General features: G+C 46.4%; 1 protein-coding gene across 1 annotated transcript in view; it reads left to right on the top strand.

Annotated features, from left to right (window-relative positions):
- The first annotated feature begins 272 nt into the window (after positions 1-272).
- Positions 273-26,559, top strand: part of FRMD1 (FERM domain containing 1) — a 59,886-nt gene continuing 33,599 nt past the window's right edge. Inside the window, exon 1 of the mRNA XM_035108533.2 lies at positions 273-585. The gene's annotated coding sequence lies outside the window, so the exon portion shown is untranslated. The remainder of the gene's footprint in view (positions 586-26,559) is intronic.

The raw sequence follows: 26,559 nt of genomic DNA, 5'->3' as shown, positions 1-26,559 counted from the left end.
TGGAATTTGCTCGCATAAGAGGCAGTGATGGTCCCCAACGGATATCAAGTCATGGGGGCACCACCCCAGTGAAGGGGCACTGCCTGAGTGTGCCACCGATCAGTGAAAAGGCGTCTCCTGGCTCTGCCAATCGCATCGCAGCGGTGGGAAATGGGAGGCTGCTCCGTTTACGCCGCCCCCGCGTTCCTCCTACGCGCTTGGCGCCCCGCCTCTCCACGTGGGCTTCCATTGAGAAGACGACAAAGCGTCTCTCTTGCACTGTTTACAAGCAGCCGCGCTGGGAAAGATCCGAAAGCGACCTCAGGGGGCGGGATCGTGGGAGGACGCGCTCGGGATTGGCGGGCTCTTCGCAAGGCAGGGCTCGGCTGCCCCGCTGCCCCTTCTTCCCAGGGGGCGAGTTATTCGAAAGGCAACCTCCGAGTTCCTAATTTCCGTCTTCTGTTAGGCGCCTCTTTCTGGCGTGGCGGTGGAGGGAGGCTGGTGAATCTGACCGAGCTGTGAAGAAGCCGCGCTGCACTTGTCGCGATCCGGACCCAACAGTCTTTCCTCCTCACGTTTGCTGCCTGCTGCAGGCAGAATCTGGCTGTAAGTACTACTTGGCGATAAACTGTATTTGGTTGACCAATAAAATCTGAAGTACTGCTTGTTATATCGGATCCCCAACCTGCACATCTAACCTCTCCCTACCACCTCCACATCTGACACCGGTTTCCTTATCCGCCGATGGCGACAGGCTGGAGTTATGCTGTTGAGATGGATCATTAATTTGCTTACACGATTGATCTATTTATCTGCTGTTTTGGCGTCTTCTCTTGCATTTGCTTCGTTTTATGTCCCCAGATGTTTTTTGCGCGGTGCTAATTTTCAGAGCAGCGTAACGTGCAACAGGTTTAACAGGCGCATGACCTCATAGGAGTATTCTTGCATTATCACTTCTTGGATACCCCCGCTGCGCGCCCTAGAATCATTATTGCCTTTCCTACAGATGAAACTTTCCTAGCACTCCTTAGCTCTGCACACACGAAAAGATCAGCTGGGTAGGAGAGTCCCTTCGGGCTCCCTTTCCAAAGAGTATTGTTTAATTTCGCGTGCAGACTGTGATCTGATTTCTAGGCTTAATGAATCCGCCTGAGCGTTCTGATCCAATTAATTTAGATGTCGACTGTATCACTAATGTGAATGAATGAATTTCGAACACAGCCTTGGAGTAATTCCTCCCCCTTCTCCCCCCACTCTGTTTTTCTGTCTCTTGTTTTGTGTGTGTGTGTGTGGTCGAATATAGGTCACTTTAGACAGCACTCTTGCAGCCCTTCTTGTCTGCTCACTTTGGTTCCATCTAAATATTTAAACTTTTTAATTATGCCAAACTTCCTCACTTGTCCAGCTCAATATAGGAAGTGATTTTTTTAAAATGAAAGAAAAAACTCTTTAGAATTTCACATGTTCCAGGAAATCATACTTTGCAAGGGAATTAGTTTCAAACCAAAGACAGGTGTTTTTTACCAGAGGTCCTCTTTGCAGTTCTGAAACTGTCAGGGCCTGTATTTGTAGACTGCCTCGCACACATTTTCCCTACACATTTTTCCTACATGATATGGGGGGGGGGGCAACTTGTTTTGCCACCTGGAAGCAGCCTCTTCCTAACAGTTCCAGATAGCACAGTAAACAGTGGAATGATCTTTACACACAAAGTGTGTGTGCATTTTCTGCCTTGACCTATGTAGGAAAAATATTGATTGTAATATGAAATACTTCTGACTCATCTGCTCAACTATTCTTCCATCACTAATATCACCAACAGAGGTTTGGGCATTCTGAAGTAAGGGCCACAATGGAAACTTGCAACAAAATGTTCTCTTGTTCTAGATTCCAGCCAGCCATGCCCTCTTGTAGGACACTCCATTCCACCCTACTGTGTTTGTGTTCTCCCACACCAGCCAATCAGCATTGATTGAGCATTGAGTATGTTCAGTGGTGATTGGGCTGTTCTTGGTTCTCACCCCCCTCGTTCCCACTCTAAAGTTTTTTTGTACTACCTGAAAAAGTTGGGGTTCCTCGGCTGATCCCCCACACTTTTTGCCTTGTACAGATCAGCACTCTGAGAATGAGTTTGCTATTCGTATTTATGACTGTACCCACTATGCCAAATGAGGTGGTAGGGAGACAGAGGTGATGGGATTCTGGACTATACTATTTTAGACTTCAATTGGGGTGTCATTCTCTCGAACGTGGACACATATTTTCTTTATAAAGCCCTGGATAGGGCTATGAAATCCCCCCCCCCAAATTTCTGGTTTACTAGTTGTTGTTGTTGTTTTTGTTTTTGTTGTTTTTGCAAAGCAGAGCATTCAGAAATGATATCCCCACCTGGTATAGCCCAGTAATCCACTATCAACAAGTCATTAGTTTAGTTTTCTTTTTATATTCTGCTTTTTCACAGTAAGCTGTGCCCAAAGTGATTTGCAACTAACATCCAGTTATCAAAATGAAAAAAATCTGTGTGTGTGGGAGAGAGCGAGAGAGCAGTATACAAAACAGCAATAAATTCAAATACAACCAAATCAATGAATATAGAAAAACCAATATTACCAGGATATAATCTGAGTTTAATATATAACTATGGAGCAAAATGAACGCCATACAGTGCAGAGGGAGTGGGGTGGGTCTTCTCACTAGGCTAGATGATTTACAATTGGCTCTCTCGACTGCCCTCAGGTAAAGGTGAGAGTGCTGGGGAGGGCAAAGATGGTGAGAGCTCTTCCCCAGCCTCCTGGCAACTCCAGCACCTGGTGCTGGTCTTGTTGCACCGAGCTCAAAAATGCCAAAGTGTAGAAGAGGGCAGGGGTGCACATATAACTGTGCTTCATTTCTAGTGATGCGAAAATTTATTGGTTCACTGGTCTTCACAGGAAACTGGTCTGCAGCTATGCAAAAGAGAGATAATCTTCACCATAATTTTATCTCATTAAAAAAACACCAACAACCAAAGACTTGGAACCTTCCCTTGGGATCTGGCTCCAGATACCTGCACAGAAGCTGACAGACTGTGTTTAGTCTCATCCTTGGCATAATCTGTCTGGTGATCAGTCACAGTTGTCTTAGAATCTTTTCAGCGACACTTTTATCTGTGCTAAAATACATTTCTCTAGAGGCAGATAAGCTGAATTGCACATGCGGCACATTCTTCTTCAGTTCTTATCCGAACGTTGTCAGAGATTTGCATTTTGCCTGTGAGACTAGGCAAATGGGGGAAACTGTGACAGTGGAGGAAGGGGATTTGGGCTTGGTGAGTAGGGAAACCCCCTTCTGTACCCAACCAGACAGCTTGGGTGGCTGCTCGTCTGCTACTCTTATTTTTCTGGGGTTGGGTGAAGGTCCTTCCCAACACACCTGTTGGGGCCCTGAGAATCATGGAACTATAGAACTGTAAAGTTGGAAGGTACCACGAGGGTCATCTAGTCCAACCTCCTGCAATGCAGGAATCTTTTGCCCAACGTGGGGCTCAAACCCACAACCCTGAGGTTAAGAGTCTTCTGCCATACCAACTGAGCTACCCCAGAATATGGTGGATCATAGCCTGATAGGAAGGGAGGTGTCCATTGTCCTGCTGAGCACCAGAATCTTCTAGGCATTCCAAGTTCTACTAGGGCATGCTTCTCAGATTGAAGCCCTTGCCTCACCTGCTCAAAGTGCATCACATACATTAACTCAATTATCCTTCTAACATCTTGTGAGGTAGGCCGGTATCATTGCCCCCATGTATTTGATGGGTGGGAAAGCTGGTTGAAAATTAAAGCCCCATTCATGTGTTACTTGTGTGTAGGGCAGCCTTGTGTGTTGGGTGCCCAGATGTTGTTGGACTAGATTTATTTATACCTCGGCCAATAACGCGAGATGAGCGCTGCAACCCCAGAGTCGGTCATGACTGGACCTAATGGTCAGGGGTCCCTTTACCTTTAGATACATACATACCCTGCCCATCTGGTTGGGTTTCCCCAGCCACTCTGGGCGGCTCCCAACAGTATATTAAAAACACGATAAAACATCAAACATTAAAACCTTCCCTAAACAGGGCTGCTTTCAGATGTATTCTAAAAGACAGATAGTTGTTTCTTTCCTTGACATCTGATGGGAGGGCGTTCCACAGGGCAGACGCCACCACCAAGAAGGCCCTCTGCCTGGTTCCCTGTAACCTAGAACTCCCCCAATCCCTAACTACCAGGACCAGTGGTCAGGGATGATGCGGGCCTAACATATGTGGACCAAAGTTTTAAAAAGGCTGGTGTGGTGTAGGGCAATTGTGTGTTGACTGAAAAGTGAGACTGCGCATTTATCCCTGCTCCCAACATCACACCTGGCTTATCTGTAATAAAAACCTCAAGCCACAAATTCCTGCTGACACATAGGGGCTCTACACAATTGGGACACCCGATTGTGCAGGTATCCTGAATGTGTGATTCCCTTACATGCAGCAGAAGCTTATGTGTTGTGTGTGACTGTTCCAGGAAGTGGATGTGAAGTTGCAGGTGGGGCTGCTTCCCAATCAACCCACAATTGCCTCACATGGAAATCAAGGCATGGAAAGGGCTGAGGAGACAAAGCGGCTTCTGTAAAGCGCAGGAGACAATTATGACTGAACTAATGAAGGAGCAAAGAGAGGAGAGTAACAGAGAAGAATTTACAGAGTTGCTCAAGGTGTTTTGATAAAATCTTCCATTTTGTAGTTGTCACCCTGATAAAGTTTTAATTGGAATGCTGTGGGCAATTCATTATTTTTCCCTCTTGGCACTAGTTTGAGGTTTACCTCGCTCTTCACCTTTTGTAGGCATATGGGTATGCCTTTGTGAGTTCATGGTTGAACTGGGGTTTAAACTAGGGGCGCCTCTATCATAGCTTATGATCTTAATCGCTGAGCAACACCAGCTGAGAGCTCAGAAGGTCTGTAGGCCCTGTTGCTGCTGACATTTCATCAATATACCTTTATTGTTCTACCAGAATAACATAAGCAAAAGATGGCCCTCTGGTGTGAAGCATACATTTCAAATTTAGACATGGGCCAAGAGGATGGGGACACACAAAACAGTGAGGGGGGGGGCAGTAACAAAGGATGAATGTATGTAGCCTTTATTATGGTTGGGGATAAAGACTCAAGGATTTCTGTGAAAGGCAACACAAAAACATCAAGAGGGAGCCCTGCTGGATCAGACTGAAGGTCCATCTAGTTCAGCATTCTGTTTCTCAAAGTGACCAAACTCATCCCTCTGACTAGTATTGCCCCTGAGGGACTGGCATTTGTCCAAGATAATTCTAGGCATTGCCTTCTTCACTAAGTAGCTTTAAGCTTTTTCTTTCTTTTTTGCATTTGGAAAGCTTGGTCTGGCTGGGGTGTAATAATTTTGTTCCTTGACAGTCATAAAAAGGGATGCTGAGCAATCTTCTGAAAACATTTTTCAGCCTCTTCAAAAGCCAAGTTTTCTGAGTACAAATGCTGCTGTCACTGTATGTCCAGAGCATCTTAAGTAAAATGGATTATAGGTTAGCATCTGTTCATTGAGCCTGTTATTGGTCTTCCACTATTTTTTATTGGTCAGTTGAACCACTTGATTATGATCTGCATTGTTTTTTCTCCCTGCTGTGCTAGCGCTTAAGGGGGCCAGAGGAGGAAAATTGGGTGGAATTCAGCATAGCCAAAAAGCACATTTCCAACAATGAGTGAATGTAGGCCAGCTTTCACCAACATAGTGCTTTCCAGAGGTTTTGGACCGCAACTCCCATCAGCCTTGTGCTGGGACTGATGGGAGTTTCAGCCCAAAACCTCTGGAGCGCACCAAGTTGGCAAAGGCCCCTCTATACAGCATCTCCACTCCCTCTCCCCCTCTCTAATATTCAACCTTTACCACACATTGTTGAGTTTTCCCTTTTTCCTTTCTGACACATTCAGACATACCTCAGTCATAAGAGCGAAGTCAAAATATTATGGAAAAGATGCACAGTACTGGCATGCAGGTGAGGGAGGCTATTTGCCATCACATTAAAAAAAAAAGCTTGCACATGCAATGCAAGCATGAGGAGGAGAGGTTGTAGCCTGACTTTCTCCCTGACTTGCTAGCTTTCTAGCTTATTTATCTAGCATTGCCTGTTCATTAGGCTCAGGCCAAATACCAGTGTTCCTTGTCATTTTTATCCTTGCGATTAGACAGTAGAGTAAAACCAGGAAACTGAGCTGAGAAGTGGCTTAGCTGAAGCCTGCCAACATTTGGAAGGTTTAATTTCTTCCCCTCTCCCCTTGAGCTCAAGCCTGTTGTGGAGGCAGGTTATCTGAGCAAACAAGCAGGAAGACCTGCCAGCTCACAGTGCACTTTCTTTTTCCAAAGTGAGTTGACATTCATGCCTTTGCTCTTAGCTGAGCAGATGAAATATATGGAAGTTTCCTCTCTGTGGCAGCCCCCCCTCCTTCCCCCAAGTCACCATTGTGTTTTGACAGGAGCACCAGGTATTCTTCAGCTTTTCACAGACTTTAGCAAAGAATGCTTGCTTGGGATGTCTTTGTGGGGAGCTGAGGAAGAACCTTCCTCGCCATCCAAGCTGTTCCCAAATGAGCCACCTGTGCAACGGCTCAGTGGTAGTGTGGTACCTTCCACTCAAGATGTTGTGGACCACAGTTTTGATCTTAACTGGCCATTGACTGGGGCCGATGGGAGTTCTAGCCCACAGCTTCCAGAGGATACTACATTGTTTATCTCTTGTGTAGAATTTCTTGGTTTCAGGCCCTGGCATCTGGTAAACACCGCTGCCTGGAAACAGCTGGAGACAGACTGCTAATCACTGTGGCCAGTACTGTACTGAGCTATGTGGACCAATGGTCTGAAGCAGGGAAAATTTCCTGCCGTTGTATTTTCCACAAAGATTGCCCAAAATTGCGAAAGCAAAATGGTTATCGCCTCCTAAGCTGCTGCTAGAGCAAGTTATAAGTATTGAATCGACGGTGCTATCCACCTTTTACCTCTGTCCTGTCTGCTTCTCTTCAGCAGATCTCATGACTTTTGAAATCCACAGCACAGAAACAAAGCGTCTTTGTCATAACAAAGGGATTATTCACAATTATTGCACTTGATTAAATGCTCAAATTTTCAAGAAGTAATCCTTAACCCTTTGCTTTCAACATAACACAGCTACTCAACATTGTTTAGAATTGGAAGCTATTTATTTCTGGACTTCTGATGCCACCATGGGTCTTTGTTACTTTTGGAAGTGCTTGGCTGCATTGCCCTCAAGTGCTTTAAGTTACATTGCACTCACCTATATTAGCAAAGTGGTCTGCCAAACAGACTTAAGCTGGCTGCTTACAGGTAAGATATGATTATACAGAACAGTGAGACAGGAAAGGAGAGGCTTCACATTCCACTTCTTCCATACTATAGACGATCACTTTCTGTACCAGATAATTCCCTGCTGGAACTGGTCAGTTCTTACAGCTCAGCAATCTCCAGTCTTTTTATGACCATGAGCTGATTTGGATTTTTGAATAAGTTCTATGGATGCCACCCCTCTCGTCACTTTTCTCTCTCCTCCCTGGAGAAACAGAAAAATAGAAGGTGCATGCACACACACTTTGCTTTTCCCAGGTACCTCTGGTTAAGAGAGAGACCCAGTAGAATCGACCTGAGTCTTGAAAAATCCATAGAGCTGGAAGAGGAAGTGGGAAAGAGTGCCATTCTTTCAGCTTCCTCTTTCAGCTCCATGTACTTTTCAAGGAAGAAGAAGGTAACCACTCTCACCAACTCAAGATCAAAGGGGCAGTGCGTGGGGAGGCTCTGAGAATTCATAGGTATCAGGGAAGACCTTAAGGGTGCTTTTGAACCCACAGCAGCTGTGTTGGCAGCCACTGTTACAGCTGCAATAGCTTCAGATGAATAAGAAGAGAGCACAGTGCAGTGATGTGGCATGCATACTGTGCATCCAAATGGTCCCAGGTTAAATCCTTGGGACCTCCAGGGAAAGATTCCTGTCTGAATCCTGGGAGAGTTGTTGCTAGTCAAAATGGGCAATACTGACCTAGATGAACCAATTTTCTGGCTCAGGATAAGACAGCTTCTTATGGTACATGCGACCTTATAAATCATACTGATGTTCATGATTTATATTTATTGGCTAGCGATGACATCCAGGTGCATCACAGAAACAAACCAATAAATTTTACTGGGAATCTATTGCCATGTGAGGAATCCAGTTGATTATGCAGCAAAGTGAATTGCAGCCAAAAGGTCAGAGCAGGAGGTGAGGCAACGGTCCATTGTTCCATAGGTAAATTTGTATAAGTAATGAGAGTTAAACAAGGCAGAATTTTTCTAGAAAGGTATGTCCTGGAGGTTTAGCCTTCATCTTCTCTAAAGCTTTTTAATCAATGCTGCCGTGGCAAACATTTGCCAGGCAGCACTTAAAAGTAAGGATGTTTGGCTTTATTGCACAATAAGGACTGTAATGGAAACAGACCATAGACAATAGGAACCTGAAATGAATCTTCTATTGTAGTCCAAGGCAAATGAAACAATTTGTATCTTATTTGTGTTAACAGGAATGCCATACTTATTTATCTTTTGGTGCTGGACCGTTTTAATACATACTGTCGTCATATATTTTAAGTGCATGTCTGAAGATAGAAATGTCCTTTCAAAAAAGAGCAAAGATGGCTGGGAATCTCGGGATTCCAACAAAAGCCTGTAGGTAAGTGCATTTAGCCTGCAAGCTCTTTGAAGATGAATCATATATACCAGTAGTAAACTCATCATTTGTCATGGGCTCCATTGGCCTCCCATAGATTGGGCACTGTGAGAAGATGGACACTGTACTAGATAGGTTTTTGGCTGGTCCAACAAGGCTCTTCTTGTTCTTTTATGCAAAATGCCAGAGCCAGAATGTCCATTGCCTATTTCCTGATGGAATCCGAAAAAGTAAAATGGGAAGGCTTCTAAAATAGCTCTCTCAAATCCCTGCTTCTTCTGAAATGAAATTTCTGATAATCTCCTGGCTCTAGATACTTTCCTAAAGACAATCCCATGCCCTTTGAGGAGTGGCAGTGGGTTTGCGTCTGTTCAGAACAGATCTGCAAGTGCCAAACTCTGACCCTGAAATTATCTACCTCTTTGGAACGACTGTGCTAATTACTAGTTGCCATTCCAGAGACTGCCCAGCACAGACATTCTAATCCATCATTTGGGATTCACTGTTGTAATGCAGGCAGGTTTGGGTTAGCAATTTTGGATACCCTTATGTATCTGGAAACCTATCACCCATCAACATTATCTCTGCTCCCTGACCTGACCTGACCTGCACACTGGTAGGGAAGGTCCAGCAGGCGGTTGGTAGATTAGGTGTGCTCAAGGGTCATTTGCTGGTCACCCACACATTTTCCTTTTGCAAAAAAAAAAAAAAGCACGATTGACATATTTTGAGAAATGGTCTCAGCTCCAAATGCTGCTGTTCCTCCATCTTTCGAATTCTACAGAACTGGTTGAATGCCCTGCTTAACTAAATTTCCGCTTAACGAAAGGATTTTTCGAGCAGAGGTTGCCTCGCTAGACAAATTCGTTTTATGAAAAATTCGTCTAGCGAATCGCGGTTTCCCATAGGAATGCATTGAAATTCAAATAATGCATTCCTATGGGCAAAAAAATAAATAAATAAAATTTCAATGCATTCCTATGGGATTCGCTAGACGAATTTTTCATTATAAGAAAAGACCCGTGGAACGAATTAAATTCGTCTAGCGAGGCACCACTTTAATCTAAAGGTGGAAGGGAGAAGCAGAATTGAAATGCAATGATTAATATAGTTGGTTTATCTGTGAAACAGTGTCTGAACTGGTGAAGCAGTGCATGAAACTTCACCAACTACTGTAAAGCCCAATCCAGATAAAATGGTGGTCACGGTCATGGTCAAGTCTGGGGTTTTGTTCCCATGGCAAACATCTTATGCCCCATATATACCGTATTGGCCTGAACATAAGCCACACTCCCCCCCCCCAAATTCCGACCGTGAAAAGTTAAAGTGTGGCTTAAATTCACGACCTTACAAATATTGGCTTTTACAATATCGCTGCTGAAACAGATATACGGTAAAACTGAATGGGTGTGAGTGCCTGCTGAATTTTTAAAATGTTTTTATAGACACCTTTATTGGTTTTTCAATTAGTTTGCAGCCATCCTTTTCATACACGTCAATATTCACAATAAACAATTGGACACAATGAACATTCCAAGGTTTAACATGTATGCATAAACTAAAGAGAAAATAAATATTATGTTACTTATCTACTTATTTTGTTGTTACTTTGTTTGCACCTGCTGAATTTTAAGGGAGCGGCTTATATTCAGGTATTGTATCTCCGCCCCGCCCGCCCCCTGAATTTTAAAGGTGTGGCTTATATTTGGGTGTGGCTTATATTCGGGCCAATACGGTACATAGAGAATTATAACTAGCCATTGGTGGCAAATTAGGAGTGTTCTGATCACCTTTGGGTATAATACTCACTTCCCATGTTGTTCCATGCTTTAATCCGGACACTTAACGGAGTTGGAGTATGTGGGAAACTATCCACTGGAATCATTATTCTGGGTAGGAATTGACTGTGTTGGAAGCCATGATGGAAACGATATTTCCAATTTCTGTCTCAGGTGTGGCGCCAGTTGTGTGTCATTTGTTTTCACCGGCAGTGCTTTGAGGCATTGAGTTAAAATGAAATGTCCAGTGGAAGACTGTGAAGGAGGAAGAGTGGAGATAGTTTGATTTTTATCAATAAAATTTAAACTTATTGACAGCAATAAAGTTGTACCAGACTAAGCATTAATTCAAGTTGTTGTGATTGTAGCTTTAGTTTGCAGTAAGCTATTGTGTTTTTGAACATATCCAGATATATAGGTAACATTCCTTAAGCACACTTACCTGAGAGTAAGCTCCAGGTTTGAGTAAACATGCATGGGATTACACAGCACAAGAAAGTCAGACATAGTTCCATTTAAAAATGCTTAGGATTTGTCTATATATCTTTAAAAATTAGGATTATCCAAATCATTATTTAACAACAAAACATACTCCTTAGGCTACAGAGTCAAGAAGAAGCAACAATTGTGTCTTGTAGAGCTGCCTTTTTGCTGCCTTTTTATTTTATTAACAAAATCATAATAAAAGGACGAAACCAGTAACAAACAAACAAAAAATCCACCACATCAGTAACAAAAGAAAGCCTGGTTTAAAATGTACTTATTCAAGTAATCTTAATTATGTGCTATTGTAGCCAAGTTGACTTGCTTAAATAAAGTGTAAGAATTCACTCCATATTCAATAACAAAGCAGTTTGATTTTAATTTTTAAATGTTTGTACATGTCTGTTACATTGTATTGTTCAAAATACTTAATGAAAATACTTTTCTTAAAAGGTATCATATACAGTATTAGAGCACAACTGAAATCCAAAAAGTTATAAAGCCAAGAATCTAACATTTCCTTAACAATGCCAATGATAAACTAACTCAGTAACAAATTAAAAAAATTCTGGACTTTCTTTACATTTGGTGCCTCCCTCTGAACATTTTCTTAATTAATTTTTCTACTCCAGTTCTGGTATGCTATGTCAGCATTTCAAAGTGTCATCCCCCCCTTTCTTTTTATTAAGTTTTCCCCCAAAGGATCTTCTAGCAAGTGATTTTTATACATTAAAATCTTACACCACTCTCTTCCTGCCATAGTTATTTTTTGCTTGTTTTACATATCTAAAGCATTCATATAACACCCTTCAACCTTTTTGGCATTTCTGAGTCGTGTATCGCTACAACAATAAACAAAAACAAAAACTAAATACCATTAGAATAACTGAAGTCTCAAGTTAGAATGCCTGGATACAGGACCAGCCCAGGACATTTTGGGACCTGAGGTAAAAACAAAATGGCGCCCTGCCACAACCAGAGAAGAAGGGATGAATGAAGATCTACACCAGCGACAAGGGTGAAATAAAGATCTATATCAGGAATGAGGGTTGGAGGAGCTCACACATGGCGACAATCAGCCATAGCAAAGAGCTGTAGCTATATTATTATTATTATTATTATTATTATTATCATATTTTTCCTGTGTATAATTATAAGACAACCCCTATTTTTTTGGACCACAAAAAGGGGGGGGGGAATTGCCCAGATTTTGTTGAGCTTATACATGGAAAAATATGGTGGTGATGGTGTTACTACCCCCACTCATCTGACTGGGTTCCCCCAGCCACTCTGAGTGGCTTCCAACATATATAAAAACATAAAACACGAATGCTTTCCTATACAGGGCTGTCTTCAGATGCCTTCGAAAGGTTATATAGTTACTCATCTCCTTGACATCTGATGGGAGGGTGTTCCACATGGTGGGTGCCACTACCGAGAAGGTCCTCTGCCTGGTTCCCTGTAACTGCTCTTCTCGCAGGGAGGGAACCACCAGAAGGCCCTCAGTACTGGATCTCAGTGTCTGGGCTGAACGATGGAGGTGGAGATGCTCCTTCAGGTATACTGGGGCCGAGGCTGTTTAGGGCTTTAAAGGTCAGCACCAACACTTTGAATTGTGCAGAGCATCTGTTTTGTATACAGAACAACTTGGGATCGATCACCAGCGCTAGCATAAGACTCCTGCCTTAAAATGCTGGAGGGTCCCTCCCAGTCAGTGTGGAGCTGGATGGACCCAAGGCAGCTTTATAGGGTATGTAATATTTTACCTATCATTTTCCAGTCCTGTATTTCTGCTGACTTTCCTCCAGAAAATAGGCATACCTGTTGTGGGGTGGCCAGGAATGTGTTCCTTGTGTTGATGATGATGGTGAGTCATTTGTCGTTCGGCACTTTGCTAAAATGGATTTTGGCAGCACATTTGGTATCCTACTTGTGAAATGCTGAAGCACACAATATGGGCTGAAGGTTTTTAACTGAAGCAGACTTGGTCACTGGATTCAACTTACTTATGAATAGACATGTTTAGGTGTTCTGCCTTTGTCTGGATCTAGCTTGAGTCCCGTTGATCTCAGTGGGTCTACTCCAAGCATGGCTAGATGTGGGTCTGACCCACTGAACGGCGCGATCCCATTCCTGTTTTCTTAGACGTAAGCCCCACTGTATTCAGTAGTTCTTCCCTCCTAGTAAGGGTGTATAGCAGGCATAGGCAAACTTGGCCCTCCAGATGTTTTGGGACTACAACTCCCATCATCCCTAGCTAACAAGACCAGTGGTCAGGGATGATGGGAGTTGTAGTCCCAAAACATCTGGAGGGCCAAGTTTGCCTATGCCTGGTGTATAGGATTGCAACCTTAACATCTAGCATGCTTTGCCTGTGTCATGTGCTGCCCATTCATTTCCTGTCAGTCATTGTTTTAATGAAAGTTCTCAGTCACCATGCAATTTCTAGAATAAACAAGAAAACATCCGCTCTTCCTGTGTTAGCAATGAGCAGGCCTGTCAGAATTGAAATCCAGAAATGCTGGTATTTTCCCATAGGTTTTAATTGTACCTTTTTGAGATGTCTTTAAGTGGGAGGAGTATTTCCTCTCTCAGGCTTGCTCAGCAGCGAAAATGTATTATTATGGACCTTTCTCCCATACTTACTTATAATTTCCTTTAAAACTTGTCGAAAAATGACCAGGGGAAGAAATATGGGGCTCAGTTGAGTGAAGTGGGAGTGTCTACCCCCTGAACTTCAATTTTCTAGGCTAAAAGCAACTTGTCAAAAAGCATCCAGGGGAGCCATCTTTTTAAAAATATAATCATATTTCTGTCCCACTATTTCTTCAAAGAGCCCAGAACAGAGCTTTGTTGTCCTGAAGAATGTGCAGCCCTAAAGTTAAAGATGCTTCATGAACCAGGAATGCCTAATAAGTTATTTCCCTCTGGGACCATGCCGCATGTCCCTGTGCAGAAGATTTATGGTAGCAGCCTGCTTTGAATTGACATTTAAGGCCGATTGCTTTGTAGGCCTTAGGGCAGTTCAGTGCACAGTTGGCAAAAGACCACTTAGTCATGCAGCAGCCGTTCACATGCTGAAACATGGCGTTCTGTCTCTCAGACGATCGCATGCCAGCCTACTATGTATGTTGCACCTTGTGAACTGCTCTGAGATCAACCGTAAATAAATAATATTCCTCATTCCTTGGTACTATGACATCACAAAATGGGATGGGTAGACTTAATGTACAAAGCTTAGGTTGCCAGCTTCTAGACTAGTGTGACCCCTCTGCACTCAGCGAAAGAATTCCCCTAAGAGTAACACGTTTCCAGAGTACAGTGGTACCCTGAAAGACGAATGTCTCGCGCAACGCAAGACGTCTCGCAAAACGAAGTTTTATATGGCTGTGCTTCGCAGGACGAATAGGGACGCATTACAGTAAAGTCCCTTGCCCTCGCTGCCGTGCCGTGCCGCGCCGCGCTCGTCCTCGGGGATCTGCTGCCGCCTGCTGCCGTTGCCAGCCCCCTCAGCGCCACCGCCATGCGTTCTCCTCCTCGCCCTCGGGCCGGGATTGGTCCCTCAGCGCCGCCGCCGCGTGCTTTCTCTTGCTCGCCCTAGAGCCGGCCCTGGATCTGCCCCCTCAGCGCCACCGCTGCACGCTTTCTCTTGCTCGCCATAGGGCCAGCCTGGGATCGGCCCCCTCAGCGCCGCCGCCGATCAGCTGAGAAGCGGGTACAGTACTGTACAGTGTACTGAGTATTTGTGTGTGTGTGTGTGTGTGTGTGTGTGTGTAGGTGTAGGCAAGACAAATAGGAATGCATTAATTAAATTTCAATGCATTCCTATGGGAAACCGTGCCTCGCAAGATGAAATGTTCGCAATACGAAAAGACTCGCGGAACGAATTAATTTCGTCTTGCGAGGTACCACTGTAATCTGCATTGTCACAGCTTGCTCTCCTGCATTTAGCTTTCTACATGGGCGCAACTAGGCTTTACTTCACCCGGGTCAAAGACCCAGTTTGACAACCCCCACATGCATTTGCATACACACACAGGCTGGAGCCTCAACGGCGCCCCTTTGGAGGCTTCACCTGGGGCAAAAAACCTGGCTAGACCCCCCCTCCCACCTACCGCTCTGGTTTCTAGCATCCAGATAAATAGGGGCCCTCAAAAATACATGCAGCTGTTCATATGGATGCTAGGAACGTCTGTGCATGTCAGAATTTTTGCATGGATAAGACCTATGAGGGACAATTTTACAACTAGCTTATGGTGGGAAAAGGTGGTCCTCTGAATACTTTAAACCAGAGGTGTTTAAAGTACAATAGTAGTCTTTGTCCCTCAGGCTTCAGTGAGGTTCCTTAAAGATACCCTTAGGTGAGTGCAAACATTCACATACAAGTACCAGGTCCCCTGCTTCTCTCCCCCCCATCACCATTACTGACCTTTGCACCGCATCAAAGCAGTTTCCAAAATTCCTGGGAGTTTGGGGAGTGTCTTACTTATCAAGTTACTGAAGAGAAATTCCAAAGCCCCTCTGTATAACCTGAAACTGGTATTCAACTATGTCTTCCTCAGAGTAGACCCATTGAAATTAATAAACATTGCTAAGTTAGCTCCGTTAGTTTCAGTGGGTCTGCTCTGCACAAACCATAGTTGAATACCACTTGTTAGCCCCCAAGTCCATGAACCAAATCTCAATTTTAGCACAATTTATTGCTTTATAAAAAGAGCATTTTCTTGCACCAAAGCAGAAAGTATTGAACATTTCAGGAGAAAAAAAACCCATTAACTGTTCAATTCTGTATGTGTCTACTTTGAGCTGTTCCCTGGCTCATGGCTATAGGCCTGAAACAGTTCACAGCCAGTGGCAAGTTAGATTCGCTGTGGAAAGGGAAATTGCTTTTCTGCCCATGCGAGGGCAAACCTTTAATAAATTTCTGGGAGCGTGACATCTGGATGTGATATTCCTCAGCTCCAGGAGCCAAATATTATTGTGCAGAGTGAAGCATTACCTTAAGGATTATCATGAAATATTGTACATTTTAAATAATGCACGTAAAGCTACTGAAAGTGAATTGTACCCAACATCTCCTATTGATGAAAACAGGAGGAGATTTGTTGGTATTGTTGTTATTTCACATCAGGAAAAATTCTGCCCTGCTAGGGAGCTCAAAACAGCTAACAGCACAGGAATACAAAATTATCAAGGCAGTGGAAACAATACAATAAAATACACTAATAAAAATCAGCAGTCAGAGCAAATGATTGCTTCAGCTTCCATCAAAGGCTTCTCATCTACTGCTGGAAAGCAAATAGTGATGAGGGCTGTTGGTGGTGCTGCCACTGAGGGTTGTCCGGTTACCATGACAGGGCCTCCTTTGTGGTGGTTGCCCATTTGTAGAATGCCCTCCCTGATGAGATGCATCATTCTCCCTCATTATTGATTTCCAGGAGGAATTTTAAAACATTCCTGTTTACTCAGGCATTTGATGGCTGAAAGATACTGTTCCTGACAACAGTCGGCTGAGAGGATGTGACCATTTTAAACTGTTTTTAAAATGTTTTGAAGGCTTCTAGAATGTGTTTTAATGATATGCTTGCTGCCCCAACAGCAGTCATTCAACCATTCTTCTACTGACATCATCCCAATGATGTCAGTATGTTCTGGTGGTGGTTTAATGCATTTTGTGGATTTGGTTTTGATGTTGTTTTAGGCCACTTTAAATTTCTTTTGGAGCAGGAGGTGGGGAGTAGAATATCTTTCACCTAACCCACCCTGTCAGTGTATGTTCTGTGCAAAGATTTTCACTTGTGCAATTGCACTTTCTCCTGCTCTCCTTCACCTGTGTGCCCCACAAAATTGGCTCTGAGGGGCTTGGGAGAACCACCAGAACAGCCCAACACAGTGGGAGGAAAGCGGGGAATTGTTCCATCTAACCAGCTGAAATGCTTGTGCAGATGGAACAGGAACAACACAAGGATGACTTGCACCCTTCATGTTTTAAATAACTGTGGGACTTGCTTCTGAGTCCACATAAATAGGATCGTCCTGTTAGTATATGTTTATCATATAGTATCGACTTCTATCTAAAGGCAGTTGGAACACCAAAAAAGTGTGTGGCAGGGTGATTCTTTCTCCTTCTGGGGAAATTTAAATTGGTCCCAGTTGGAGCAATTATATTTTTAACACACACTTTCATGGAATTTAAAAGACCAAGCCATTTTTAAGACACAGGCAAAGTAACAGCCTAAGAGACACATGAGCAACTTCAGCTTTTCTTAATTCTTCTGCAATGCGTTCGCTGGGCTTTTGCAGTTTAATTGAGGTTTAGAGGTCAGAATCGGTGATAAACAAAAGCATGGCATATGGACAGTCTTAACACCATCTGCATATAATAAGTATGTGTGCTTTGTCTTCAGGTTCACAATCCAATTGTGCAAACCTGCACTGCTCTTTGGTTGGTTGCCTGCGCTTCATCATACTGTAGTATTAACTTAGATATTTGCTTTTAATGAACTATATAGATTATATTGTATACCATGCTGAGAGAGAAGGATATTTGTATCTTCTCTTAGCACAGGGATGAGGAACCTTTAGCCCTCAAATATTGTTGGACTATGTCTTCCATCATTCCTGACCATGGACCACACTGGCTGAGACAGATGGGACAGCTTCTGGAGGGCCAGTTTCCCCACCCCTGTGTTAGCCTCTTTAATGCCACTGCATCACATCAGTTAATCCAGCAACCCATTGTTTTTGTTACTTTATGTCCCATGATGGTGCATATGGAATTATCCCATTCGATAGCAACCCTCTGAGGTACGTTAGGCTGCTAGGTAATGTTTTGGATCCCAAGAAGGTTGTTTTCCAGAAGGGAGATTTCCTGTCCCTTTGCACACCCCAAAATTCACTCTGGAAGATTGGGGCACCATCCAGAATATCATGGGATGGACAGAGGTGGCTGCAGCAGGAAGTGGAAATTGCTCAAAATTGGACACAGACACCTGACGTACAAAGTTGCATTTCAGTTTGGTAGAGGAAAGCACAGGGGTGCAATTTCATTTGCACACACCTCTTTAGAATTTATTTCATTTATTGGGGAAAGATTGATAAACCACTTCATCAAGAGTTTCATCTTCTTCATCATCTTGGAGGAAGCAGGGGTGTTGATTGCATAGGGGGATGTGATTCTAAACTTTTCATCCAAGTGGATTAGAGGAAGGGTAAAATAAATGCAGTGATACACCCCCTCCATTGTTTATCTTCAGAGCTCCATCAAAGTCAGATGCATGGAGGCCAGGTCCTCAGCACCTGTTTTTCATGCAGAACTTCCTGGTTCAATCCCCAGCATCTCCAGGTAGGGCTGGGGGAGACCCTTGTTTGAAATCCTGGGGAGCTGCTGCCAAACCTCAGTACTGAGCTAGTAGGATCTGACTTGGTATAAGGCAGCTTCTGTGTTGCACTTTCCCAACCTGTCACAAGACAATCCCATAGGAAAAGAGAACTAGAGAGATCTCCCTACTCTCCACTTTCTTGGAGCTCTGGCAGAACATAAAATAGCTGAATTTGGGGGGGGGTGGAATTGGAGCTACTATCTGTCTCCTCTACTCCCACCTTCTCTGATGCCTCCCCTTTGGAAGTAGACAACATGGGGAAGTTTTGAAGGGGACCAGGGTCTCTGATCTCCCCAGGATCTAAGAACATAGATCACTTTCATGTTCACATGGAGATATTTGTCCATGACCAATGTGCCTCAGCTCCACTATGGCATAGTATTCACTTTAGATGACACGCCTACACTATAACTATATCGTACAGCTACACCATAGGATTTTAGAACACCGAGAACCTTAATCTCTATGCATGTTTTCCCATGGCTAGCATGAACTAGCTACGCTATGGTATTGCATCAATACTGTGAAATTTTCTTTTAATTGCAGGAATAGCTACCGTCAAGGTGCACATACAGTCCAGTAATGGCAGTGGTTGCTTCCTTCAATATATAACGGGACACGAGAAGCTTCCTTTCTCTTTTACCTCTGTGAGGGACAGGGGATATCGCGAAGTCCCTCCCCTCCTGAGTTCAAGCCCATCCCCGAGCACAGGGGAAAGCAGAGAGAGTTCCGATGCCAGTGGGGAAGCAGGAAGTCGTGTCCGAGGCTCAGGCAAGGTAGAGGAGCCAGGGTCCCAGGTGGGACAGGAAGGGGCGAATAAGGGGGGGAGACCCATCCCCCCAACTCCGGAATTACGCAGAAAGAGGAGGGGAAAGAGGATGAGTCTGCCAAAGCTTTTGTGTTGGAGAAAGACGCGCCAAAAGCCATTCGGAGGTTCTGAAACCGACTGACCACACCACTCTGTGTAAATAGCAATGACTTCAGCACTGTAAATACGCAGCACCAATAAAAGAATAAAATGCAGAGCTGCGTAGCGTCGTTACTCTGAAGTAGCCCACTCCGGCCACTGTGACAGCAACCTCCGAATCCTTTTTTGGGCTACTTTGGAGTTGCCGGGATGAGCGTGTCAGAGGCGGAGAGATGGCGGCAGATCGCGGAGCAAGCCCAGCAAGAACTGCAGCAGCTGTCGCTGCAGGCGCAGGGGGAATTGAAGGCAGCTAAAGAAGAGACTAAGAAGGTCCAGGACGACCGGCTACAACTTGCAGAACAGGTGAGAGCGCTACAGGAAAGAGAGCAGGAATTAAGGGCGGTGGCGGTAGACCTCCAAAACAAGCTGGATGCAGAGAAAAACAAGGCGGGAGGGGCACCCCAAGTCCAAGTGCTGCCAGGAAGGAGAGCCGGGACCCTAGTAAGCAAGTTCAATGGAGACCCGAGGGAATATCAGGGCTTTGAGACTGAGATTGTGTATGCTCTTGAGCTGCACCACGATGAGTTCCCTGATGATGAGCACAGGGTAGCGTTTATTGTGGAGCACCTTACCGGGGCAGCCAGGGAGTGGCTAAGACCGTTAATCGCAACAAAGAATCCTTGCATGAAGAATGTCAAACTATTTCTAGAAGGTTTGAAAACGATGTATTCGTCCGATAGTCATATGGACCAGACTAAGGAGGAACTTCATAATTTACGCCAAGGAAATATGACAGTTCGCGCGTATTGGGCGAAATTCACCATGCTGGTGCACAGATTGGGGTGGGAACTAGAGTCACCCCCAATGCAAGCGGCGTTCTACTTGGGGTTGCATGAGGAGGTGAAGGATGAGCTCTCGAGAGGTCCAAAGCCCAGTAATATGGATCAGCTGAGCAAAGCGGCTCTGGCGGTGGGGGTGAGACAGGAATCCCGGTGGAGCGACAAGCAAGCAACGCGCGCAAAGCGGGCTTGGTTCCCACAGTCGCAGGAGAAGCCACTCCCCCAACAACCCTTTCAAGCCACGCCGGGGGCCAGCCAGGACCAGGAACCCATGCAGATTGATAGCGCGCGCGCGCGGGCTTTTCAAACCCCAGCGGCGCCAAGACGCAAGGAGGGAAGGGGTGGGAATTGCTTTCTCTGCAACTCCCCCCAGCATCTCGTCAGAGACTGCCCACATCGCAGGGAGTGGCAAGGAAAGGCGGGAACGGTTGTGCCCTCCCCCACTGACGCAGCACCACAGCAGGGAAACGGGAAAGCCTGGCTGCAGGAGACAAGGGGCAGCAGCCAGGCACAGTCAGCAGACAACAGCCCCAGCCCACCCACCCGCACAGAGAGGAGCAGAGCCAGCCCACCCCTCCCAGAGCAGGAGTGGTTCTAGAAGTGACGCTCACGCTCCCAAATGGCTATCCCCTGACGGTCCTCGCCCTAATTGACAGTGGGGCGTCAGCGAACTTCTTCTCGAGGAACTTTGCAGAACAGCACCAGATCCAGCTTCTGCAGCTGGATTTTCCTCTGCACGTGGCAACCATTGATGGCAGGGAGTTGCTGGGAGGGGCCATCACCCATCAAACCCCCCCCCCATGAGAATGACGGTGGGAAGGCACTCAGAGACACTGGCATTCAACGTCACCACCATCTCAGACCCCCCCATCGTCTTGGGCATGAGCTGGCTGGCGCGCCACGACCCCTCCATCAGTTGGCACCAGAGATGCATCACTTTTGGATCGGACTTTTGCCTGGAACATTGCATGCAGCACCAACCAGGGGAGGGGCCTCCGATAGCCACGGTGGCCACCATGCACATCAAAGGGGGTGAGGCGATACCCAAGCCGTACTGGGACCTGCAGGAGGTCTTCAGCGAAGCGGAGTCCGACCACCTACCCCCACACAGGCCTTTTGACTGCCAGATCAACCTGGTGCCAGGGGCAACTATACCCCCAGCCAAGCTGTACGCCATGTCAGACCAGGAACTGGAGGATCTGCGCGCTTTCATCGACAAGAACCTCAAGCGGGGGTTCATCAGAGAAAGCAAGGCAGCAGGGGGCAGCCCGGTCTTCTGGGTGGACAAGAAAGACACGCAACAGCGCCGTCTTGTGGTGGATTTTAGACGGCTGAATTCAGTGACAGAGCCAGTGGCTTTCCCCATGCCCAGAGTGGATGATCTCCTGACAGCGGCACGCAGGGGCAAGATTTTCACCAAGCTAGACCTGAGGGGGGCGTACAACTTGATCAGGATCCGGGAAGGCGATGAATGGAAAACCACGATGTTCACGCCTCTGGGCTCTTTTGAATATCTGGTGATGCCCTTCGGGTTGCAAGGGGGCTCAGCATGCTTCCAGGCCTTCATGCACCACGTCCTGGGGTCCCTCCTCTTCAGGAAATGCTTGGTCTTCCTGGATGACATCCTTATCTATTCCGATGACCCAGTGCAGCATGTGAAAGATGTCAGGGAGGTGTTGCAGCGCCTGAAGGAGAACCACCTGTATGTGAAGCTGGAGAAGTGCAAGTTTCACACCAAGGAGGTGGACTTCCTGGGCTACAAGCTGTCAGACAAGGGGCTGGCGATGGACAAGGACAAGGTGCAGGCCATCCTGGACTGGCACAGCCCCAGGACGCGCAAAGATGCCCAACGCCTACTAGGCTTCGCCAACTTCTACAGGAAGTTCATCAAGAACTTCTCTCGTGTTACGGCTCCCATCACTGACTGCCTGAGAGGCAAGCAGAAGTTCAGGTGGACACCAGAGGTGCAAGCAGCGTTCGAAAGCCTCAAGAGGGTGTTCGCCTCAGACCAGAACCTGTTCCACGTGGTTCAGGACGCGCCCCTACGCGTGGAGACAGATGCTTCTGATAAAGCTGTGGGCGCCATTCTGTTGCAACTGGACGCCAACAGAGAGTGGAGACCCTGTGCCTTCTTCTCCAGGAAGTTGACCCAGCCAGAGCGAAACTACACGGTGTTTGATCGGGAACTTCTTGCGATCCACGCTGCGTTCCAGCACTGGAGACACTTCCTGGTGGGCGCCAAGCACCCCATCCAGGTGTGCATAGACCACAAGAACCTGGAGTTCTGGAGAACTGCCAGGGTGCTCAACCAGCGGCAGATACGGTGGGCAGAGTTCTTCTCGAACTTCAACTTCTCCATACACTACATCCCGGGAGAGCAGAATGTCAGGGCGGATGCCCTCTCCCGCAAGCCAGAGTACATGGAGGAGGAGGCGCCACCGGCACCCAGGCACATTTTCCCCCCGTCAGCATGGTCCTGCGGAGCAGCAGTGGTGAGCGAGGCAGAACTCACAGCACTGACGGCAGCGGATGAATTTGCCAACCGCATCTTCAGAGAACTGAGAGGGGGGGGAGCACGCAAAAGACTTTGCAGAACGCAGGGGGCTGCTTTTCTACAAGGGTGCACTGTACCTGCCCACCACCCAGCTTAGACGTACGGTCCTCAAGCAGATGCACGACAACCCAACGGCGGGTCATTTTGGGAGGGACAAAACCGCTCACCTAGTCATGAGACACTTCTGGTGGCCAGGGGTGCGGGAAGATGTTCGAGACTATGTACGGGGCTGTGACACCTGCCAGCGGGCAAAGGTGGTCAGAGCAGCGCCACCGGGATTGCTGGAGCCCTTAGCCACGCCACACAGGCCGTGGGAAGTGGTGTCCATGGACTTCATCACAGATCTGCCTTCTTCCAGGGGCAAGACCGCAGTGTTGGTGGTGGTGGACCTCATGTCCAAAATGTGCCACTTTATACCGTGTGCCAGGGCGGTCTCTGCAGAAGAGACAGCCAAACTGTTTGTGGATCACGTATTCAGACTGCATGGATTACCTTTAAGGGTTATTTCGGATCGTGGCCGCCAATTTGTTTCCAGGTTCTGGCGGCGGCTCATGAACCTCCTGCAGGTGGAGGTCAGCTTGTCGACGGCTAGACACCCGCAGACCAATGGACAGGCGGAGAGGGTCAACGCCATTCTGCAGCAGTACCTGAGATGCTACGTCAGCCAGCGGCAAACGGACTGGGTGGATCGCCTGCCACTGGCAGAATTTGCCTACAACAATGCGGTGCACGTCTCCACAGGGGTGTCGCCCTTTAAGGCCAATTACGGGCGCGACCTCAGATCTTTCCCAGAGAGGGAGGGGGAGGAGGAGGAGGAGGGCCCACAGGCTGAGGATTGGGCAGAGGAACTGGAGACGGTGCACCAGCAGCTCAGAGAACACTTGGAGAGAGCCAAGGAAGCATACAAGAAGGGGGCAGATCGCCACAGGCGACCGGGGGAGGTCATTAGGGTGGGGGACAAAGTTTGGTTGTCCTCGGAGGGCCTTCCCATCAGAGGGAGGTGCAAAAAGCTGGCGCCCAGAAGGTTGGGCCCCTTCACGGTCACGCAACAGGTCAACCCGGTGGCATACAGGCTGGCACTGCCAGAGGACATGAGGGTGCACCCAGTGTTTCATAGATCGCTGCTGTCGCCGTACAGGGAAAGCAGCAGGCTCCGAGGCAGCGAACAAACCCCTGAGGGAGGGGGGGAGAGGGAAGGAAGGGAGCAACTCAATGAGGCCACGGCCATCCTGGACTCAAGGTGGGGGGTGGGGGGCCTGGAGTACCTCATGGCATGGGAGGATGCTCCACCGTCCCAGAATGAATGGGTCCCAGCCACTCAGATACAGGAGGAATTCCTGGTAGAAGAATTTCACGCCCTCTTTCCCCATAGACCCAAGCCCTGGCACATGGAAAGGGAGGGGGAGGGGGAGGAAGCACGGGAGAGCAGTTCACCATGGCGCTGGGAAGCGGAGTTTGAGGAACCAGAGGATGAGGTATGGGTGTCACCGAGATCCACCCAGTCAGAGGAAGGAGCAGATTGGCAGAACATTTTTACCCCTACCAGCTCTGACGCCACGGACTTTTTGGGATTCCCGTCCTCCCAGGCGGAAGGGGGGGGCTCGCAGGACTGGGGGGAGGTGTTCACACCAACGGGCTCGGAAAGCACTGAGTTCTTAGGCTTCCAGTCGTCACCGACACCTGGGGGGGACCTGGGGAGGGGTGAAGGAGAGCTTGGGAGGGGGGTGGATGTGAGGGACAGGGGATATCGCGAAGTCCCTCCCCTCCTGAGTTCAAGCCCATCCCCGAGCACAGGGGAAAGCAGAGAGAGTTCCGATGCCAGTGGGGAAGCAGGAAGTCGTGTCCGAGGCTCAGGCAAGGTAGAGGAGCCAGGGTCCCAGGTGGGACAGGAAGGGGCGAATAAGGGGGGGAGACCCATCCCCCCAACTCCGGAATTACGCAGAAAGAGGAGGGGAAAGAGGATGGGTCTGCCAAAGCTTTTGTGTTGGAGAAAGACGCGCCAAAAGCCATTCGGAGGTTCTGAAACCGACTGACCACACCACTCCGTGTAAATAGCAATGACTTCAGCACTGTAAATACGCAGCACCAATAAAAGAATAAAATGCAGAGCTGCGTAGCGTCGTTACTCTGAAGTAGCCCACTCCGGCCACTGTGACAACCTCCTTATTGGGCTCCCCTTCCCCGTCTTCTTTGATTTGATTACTGCATCTTGAGTTTCCAGGGTGACCGCAAAGTCACACTCATTACAAGAACCAGCAGGGACAAGAAGAGCCCGGCAGAAGTGGCATCCCCCCTACCCTGCCACCTATTTAGAGTTTCTATATTGCCAGAATGACTGTTGCTACTAGCACTATTCAGCTTGATGGAGGGAGGGAACAAGGTTCCCTGATCAGTTTTTGTAAACCACGTAGAGGTTTTGATAAACAACAACAACAATAATTTTTGTCAAATTGATAAATAAATGCTACCCACAATGTTACCAGAGCCATCTTATAGAAATAGGAGACATTTCACAACAATGGAATCTGATGTCCATTATGTTCTTTAGGAACTGGAGGATTGCAATGCTTTGGTATAAGGGATAACCAGGGCTTTTTTTCATCCAGAACTCAGTTCTGGCACCTCTCAGGTGGGTGTCATTGCCATTATAAGAGAACGAGAGGCGTTCTAGAAAAATAGCACTAGGAATAACAACAAAAGCCAGTGGCCTCTTTCCATTGTAGTCTGGATAAACAACTTTGAGACACCTCAGCTCTTTATAATGGTCTCTAGATGTTGCTCATCTAGAATGCCCTGCTGATATTAGTGAGAATCCTCACAATTCAACCTCAACAAGATGTTATTATTCATGAAAACCGTAGGAATATGATTTCAATATCTTTAATAGCCCTATAATTTGATTCTCTGTAAGAGAAGTCTAGGAACCTTGGTGAGTTATAATTCCATTTTTCATCCCCTACTAAATGACATTATTCATACTTTCCTTCTTCTCTTAACTGTTGTGGCTTACCCTTAATGATTCATGCCACACGTTGGATAGACTCTCCTAATATCATGTGGCTGATAACACTATAATCAGATCACTTAAAATATAACAGAACTAGGGTTTTTTATTATTATGTTTCTATTTTTACTCATAGCAATTTGAGAATGTTCTTACTAGGGTGGAAAGGGGTGTCTGGAAAAAGAAATTCCATTGCCCTAGTGGCCTCCATACTTTTATTGAAATTTCCCAGGTCTAGCAAGATACATTACAAAAGCAAAGGAAATCACCTACAAAGTTATTTAACTCCAGAGCACAGAATCCTTCTGCCCTTCGGTTAGCAGAATTTTCCTTTGTTTATTTACAGTCAAAAGAGCAGAGCTTCCCCAATACCACCAAATCAACTGAGGGCTTGCTGTGGTATGGGAGCTTCCAAGGCATACTTTTGTTATGTAGAGAGAACCTATAACTCTGAGCCACAGAAGTGATGGAATGATTGGCAGGTGTTTGCATTTGCTGTAAAAACAACATTGATGACATGCCCACCTGCAATATTAAGAATTTTGTTCCTTTTGTCTGAGTATTGGGAAGATCCAGAGGCAGCATGGTGAAAGTAAGTTTCAATGTGCTTGTTTACTGAGCCTGTAAGCATGGTTTGCTCAGAGTTTGTTTTGTCCTAACAACTGTTGAATGGCAGCTAGGTGAAGCCAAAAAAATACATGATTACATAATGTCTCATTCCAAAATATTCATCCTTTAGCTTGCTTTGACCCTGGAGTTTTGCTTTTCCTTTATTAGAAGGTCCTTGCATTTCTCTGTGGATCTGACATAATTCCTCCACTTCCCCACTACCAGAAAGACTTTCACTGGTCAGCCTTTAGCATGGAGTTGCCTGGGCCCCTGCTCTATCAC

The sequence above is a fragment of the Zootoca vivipara genome, chromosome 3, assembly GCF_963506605.1.
Source record: "Zootoca vivipara chromosome 3, rZooViv1.1, whole genome shotgun sequence".
Taxonomy (NCBI): Eukaryota; Metazoa; Chordata; class Lepidosauria; order Squamata; family Lacertidae; genus Zootoca; species Zootoca vivipara.
This window is presented reverse-complemented; position numbering and strand designations above follow the sequence as displayed.